Below are 6,331 nucleotides of genomic sequence, written 5' to 3' on the forward strand. Positions count from 1 at the left end.
TCTCTGACCCTAGATGACCCCAACTGACTCCAAATTTTGCCTTGATGACCTCGTATGACCCCCCTTAATCAGAGGCTTATGCTACATGTCCTCATATGACCTCACTGACATCATTCCAACACTCACTGACCCCTTCATGACCCCAATTGCTTGTACATTCCGATTCTGTGACCCTAGGTGACCCCAATTGCTTCCAAATTTTTGCTTGATGACCCCGTGTGACCCCCCACCTAATCAGAGGCTTATGTTACTTGTCCTCATATGACCTCATGACCCCTTCATGACCCCCATTGCTTGTAACTTCAGTTTCTCTGACCCTAGGTGACCCCAGTTCCTTCCAAATTTTTGCTTGATGACCCCATATGACCCCCCCTTAATCAGAGGCTTATGTTACTTGTCCTCATATGACCCCATGACCCCTTCATGACCCCAATGGCTGTAATTTTAGTTTCTCTGACCCTAGATGACCCCAACTGACTCCAAATTTTTCCTTGATGACCTCGTATGACCCCCCTTAATCAGAGGCTTATGCTACATGTCCTCATATGACCTCACTGACATCATTCCAACACTCACTGACCCCTTCATGACCCCAATTGCTTGTACATTCCGATTCTGTGACCCTAGGTGACCCCAATTGCTTCCAAATTTTTGCTTGATGACCCCGTGTGACCCCCCACCTAATCAGAGGCTTATGTTACTTGTCCTCATATGACCTCATGACCCCTTCATGACCCCCCTATTGCTTGTAAATTCAGTTTCTGTGACCCTAGATGACCCCAACTGCATTCAAATTTTAACTTGATGACCTCGTGTGACCCCCCTTAATCAGAGGCTTATGTTACTTGTCCTCATATGACCCCATGACCCCTTCATGACCCCAATGGCTGTAATTTTAGTTTCTCTGACCCTAGATGACCCCAACTGACTCCAAATTTTGCCTTTATGACCTCGTATGACCCCCCTTAATCAGAGGCTTATGCTACATGTCCTCATATGACCTCACTGACATCATTCCAACACTCACTGACCCCTTCATGACCCCAATTGCTTGTACATTCCGATTCTGTGACCCTAGGTGACCCCAATTGCTTCCAAATTTTTGCTTGATGACCCCGTGTGACCCCCCACCTAATCAGAGGCTTATGTTACTTGTCCTCATATGACCTCATGACCCCTTCATGACCCCCCTATTGCTTGTAAATTCAGTTTCTGTGACCCTAGATGACCCCAACTGCATTCAAATTTTTACTTGATGACCTCGTGTGACCCCCCTTAATCAGAGGCTTATGTTACTTGTCCTCATATGACCCCATGACCCCTTCATGACCCCAATGGCTGTAATTTTAGTTTCTCTGACCCTAGATGACCCCAACTGACTCCAAATTTTGCCTTGATGACCTCGTATGACCCCCCTTAATCAGAGGCTTATGCTACATGTCCTCATATGACCTCACTGACATCATTCCAACACTCACTGACCCCTTCATGACCCCAATTGCTTGTACATTCCGATTCTGTGACCCTAGGTGACCCCAATTGCTTCCAAATTTTTGCTTGATGACCCCGTGTGACCCCCCACCTAATCAGAGGCTTATGTTACTTGTCCTCATATGACCTCATGACCCCTTCATGACCCCCCTATTGCTTGTAAATTCAGTTTCTGTGACCCTAGATGACCCCAACTGCATTCAAATTTTTACTTGATGACCTCGTGTGACCCCCCTTAATCAGAGGCTTATGTTACTTGTCCTCATATGACCCCATGACCCCTTCATGACCCCAATGGCTGTAATTTTAGTTTCTCTGACCCTAGATGACCCCAACTGACTCCAAATTTTGCCTTGATGACCTCGTATGACCCCCCTTAATCAGAGGCTTATGCTACATGTCCTCATATGACCTCACTGACATCATTCCAACACTCACTGACCCCTTCATGACCCCAATTGCTTGTACATTCCGATTCTGTGACCCTAGGTGACCCCAATTGCTTCCAAATTTTTGCTTGATGACCCCGTGTGACCCCCCACCTAATCAGAGGCTTATGTTACTTGTCCTCATATGACCTCATGACCCCTTCATGACCCCCCTATTGCTTGTAAATTCAGTTTCTGTGACCCTAGATGACCCCAACTGCATTCAAATTTTAACTTGATGACCTCGTGTGACCCCCCTTAATCAGAGGCTTATGTTACTTGTCCTCATATGACCCCATGACCCCTTCATGACCCCAATGGCTGTAATTTTAGTTTCTCTGACCCTAGATGACCCCAACTGACTCCAAATTTTGCCTTGATGACCTCGTATGACCCCCCTTAATCAGAGGCTTATGCTACATGTCCTCATATGACCTCACTGACATCATTCCAACACTCACTGACCCCTTCATGACCCCAATTGCTTGTACATTCCGATTCTGTGACCCTAGGTGACCCCAATTGCTTCCAAATTTTTGCTTGATGACCCCGTGTGACCCCCCACCTAATCAGAGGCTTATGTTACTTGTCCTCATATGACCTCATGACCCCTTGATGACCCCCCTATTGCTTGTAAATTCAGTTTCTGTGACCCTAGATGACCCCAACTGCATTCAAATTTTAACTTGATGACCTCGTGTGACCCCCCTTAATCAGAGGCTTATGTTACTTGTCCTCATATGACCTCATGACCCCCCTATTGCTTGTAAATTCAGTTTTTGTGACCCTAGATGACCCCAACTGCATTCAAAGTTAACTTGATGACCCCGTGTGACCCCCCCCACTTAATCAGAGGTTTGTGCTAGTTGTCCTCATATGACCTCATCACCTCTTGATGACCCCACTATTGCTTGTAAATTCAGTTTCTGTGACCCTAGATGACCCCAACTGACTCCAAACTCTAACTTGATGACCCCATATGACCCCTCCCTTAATCAGAGGCTTATACTCCTTGTTCTCATATGACCTCATGACCCCTTCATGAACCCAATTGCTTGTAACGTTAGTTTCTGTGACCCTAGATGACCCCAACTGCATTCAAAGTTAACTTGATGACATGTGGCCTCCCACTTAATCAGAAGTTTATGTTACTTGTCCTCATATGACCTCACGACCCCTTGATGATCCCCCTATTGCTTGTAAATTCACTTTCTGTGACCCTAAATGACCCCAACTACATTCAAATTTTAAGTTGACGACCCCGTATGACCCCCACTTAATCAGTGGCCTATGCTACTTGTCCTCATATGACCTCATGACCCCTTATGACTCCCCTATTGCTTGTAAATTCAGTTTCTGTGACCCTAAATGACCACAACTACCTTCAAATTTTAACTTGATGACCCCGTATGACCCCCCTTAATCAGAGGCTTATGCTACTTGTCCTCATATGACCTCACTGACATCATTCCAACCTCACTGACCCTTTCATGACCCCTATTACTTTTAGATTCAGATTCTGTGACCCTAGGTGACCCCAATTGCTTCCAAATTTTTGCCTGATGACCCCGTATGACCCCCCTTAATCACTGGCTTATGCCTTTTGTCCTCACATGACCTCATGACCCCTTCATGAGCCCAATTGCTTGTAAATTCAGTTTCTCTGACCCTAGATGACCCTAATTGCATCCAAATTTTTCTTGATGACCTCGTATGAACCCCCATAATCAGAGCCTTATGCTTCTTGGCCTCCTATGACCTCACTGACCTCTTTGTGACCTGAATGGCCTGTAAATTAAACTTCTGTGACCCTAGATGACTCCATTTACCTCCAGAGAAAGCAGGCACTCTACCACTGGTCCTAATCCAGTTACACTGGTACTCTTATCACCTTCTTCAATCATGCTATACCCTGAACATCATTGTGGTGTATGTTCTTTCTTCCCAAAAGGGGCAGTGAAGGACTAATCTTTGTGGTCAGTTTAGCTCAGCTGGTCAGAGGCTTGTGTTACAAACACTAACATCATGAGCTGAAGCCCCAGACTGGGAACTCATTGTGAGGAAGTGGCCAGTGCTCTTTTCCCTCTCTGCCATGGGCAACGAGGCCAACACTAGAAAAAGAGGGAGACCGACTCCCTGGCAGGGAATGGGAGAGTGCGCTCTTTGGCTGCTCTCAACTGCTTTGTTCTTCTTGTGGACCAGCTCAGTCATCTGGTTACAGTGGGGTGCTGTAAACAGCTTCTAAGAGAAGGAGCAAGAGGCTGCTTCTCTTTCCCCTGCTTTCCGACAACCTTCTGCCGGAGAACAGGATCCGTGGTTCTCATTACTGGGGCAACGAGTGCTTTGGTTTGGTACGTGCAAATGAGCAAAACACATTTTTGCGGAGTAGTTTATTTATTGCTAAATGCTGTTTTGTTCAACCTGAAGCTATTTGCAACTTCATGTCCTGTTTCCTCAACATTGTCCAGTGATCCAAAACACAGCCATTATATTGTTTGGAAACATCAAAGCAAAATATTTCATTTTGACTTGAGTGAAATTTGTTTGTTTTTTTGATTCACCCGCATGCATACCCATTACTTTGTTTTGCCTACCCAAACAAACCTGTTTGTAGTTTGCCAAAATTGCCAGCAAATTGAACAAGTCATCCTTCCCCCAGCTTTATTTGGGAGGGGGTTGTTTTTGAGTCGTGCATCCAATCAACAGGCAGCAAATCTCTGAGGGTGGGTTGCAGCCGATTTTCAGGTGCTGGAGGGGTTGTCACGGGCAGGTCTTGTACTCCTTGTGGGCGTTTGGCCTTTCTCTTCCGGCTAAGAACTCCCTGTAGAAAATTCCCTCCATCCATTTGCTACTCACTTGCTGTTCACCCTGCTCAGCTACTGGTTGTTCCCCCCTGTGGGTTACATGCTCTGCTCCCTGCTATGACCTCAGCAGTCCCATCTCTGCATTAGTCACTCAGCGCACACTCTCCCAGCCTATCCCAGCCCTCCTTGTCTCCTGATCAGTCCAATCCTCACGCATGCAATGACCTGCACTGGCCATGCCCTTCTATGCACCACACTACTTCTAAGCAGCCTATTCTTCCCCAGAGCCATCCTCCATGTGAGAGGGTCTCTCTGACCATGTTTACTTGAGGTGGGGCCAACGCTGCTTCTAGCTAACCTGCAAGATAGTTTCCTCCTCGCTGATGTCACCTCCTCAGGTGACTCTCCTTGCTACTAGTCCCAGCCCTGACTCCCGCCTGGACAGTCCCAGGTTCACCTCCCTTTTCTGTACCATCTCATTTATCCAGATGTGTTCTCTGCTGCTACATCGGGCTGGGGGAGGTCCTTCCAGCGACCGCCCCGGGCTGTCTTTTGGCATATGCGCTCAGTCCAAAGAGTATCCCTGTGCTTTAGAAACAACCAACAGATGCCTTAACTGTTCCTGGATCTGAATGGGCAACAGTTGAGGCCAGGCCGAGCCAGATGACTCCATCCAACGCGTTCTTCTGTCTCCATTTGTCTGTGTGTTGGGGGAGTCTCACAGCAGAGGGACGACAAATTCTGTAGGTAAGTCCTCATGCAAATTTCCCTTCAGAGCCCTCTCTAGCTCCAGCCTGGGAGGGTACGATCTGCTACTGGCTCGTTTTTCCACAGGCATGTCAGAGCCCAGCTGGGGAAGCAAAGTAGAAGCTGTGTCATGTTACCTCCCACACACTTTAGGCAGTTGTTTAGCTCTTTCCTCAGCGTTCTGTGCTAAGACCAATCCTGGACCGCGGGCTTCTTATGGACATTCCAGTGGTGCCCTAAACTCGGAGACCACTGCCCCTCCCCCCCGTACGCCCTGGGAAACGTCCAGTCAGTCCAAGTCGCCCCCAGTCTGCCCTTTCCCTGCAAGTGGAACTCTCTGGGTTAGGGGGCTCCAGGCAGGCAAGGAGGAGCTGGGCACCAGGCCCCAGGGCCCACCCTTGGAGGACATAGTGGGCAGTGTGAGAAGGAAGGTGAGCTGAGGGTTACTGGTGGGGCCTGGCATTCATGGAGATGGGCTTCCTGTCCCCTCCGCCACTGGGTTCCTGAATGACCTTGCCCAGTACCAATACTCTGCTTCCCATCTCTGCCAGGGGGTGGCAGTGGATCCCTGGCTCTGGAGCTAGAGCCCTCGCTTCCCCAGGTGAGGATAGTGCCACTCCTGCATGAGAAGCACCCACCCTCCACCTTGAAAGGTCCAGGCTTGTCCATCGGTATAGGCCTTCCCTGGGAACCCCTCTGATCTCATCCCACTCTGCTGGCCCCACGCAGCAGCCTGGCTCTCAGACTGAACAACAGGTTCTCTGGGGAGTTTGCTTGAGGCCAACGCTGGTGAATTCTCCCTGCTGCTCAGGCTGGGGAAAATTTAGCCCTGGTGTGACAGGATTGGGACTCACCACCCAG

This window comes from Trachemys scripta, chromosome 5 (genome assembly GCF_013100865.1).
Source record: "Trachemys scripta elegans isolate TJP31775 chromosome 5, CAS_Tse_1.0, whole genome shotgun sequence".
Classification (NCBI taxonomy): Eukaryota; Metazoa; Chordata; order Testudines; family Emydidae; genus Trachemys; species Trachemys scripta.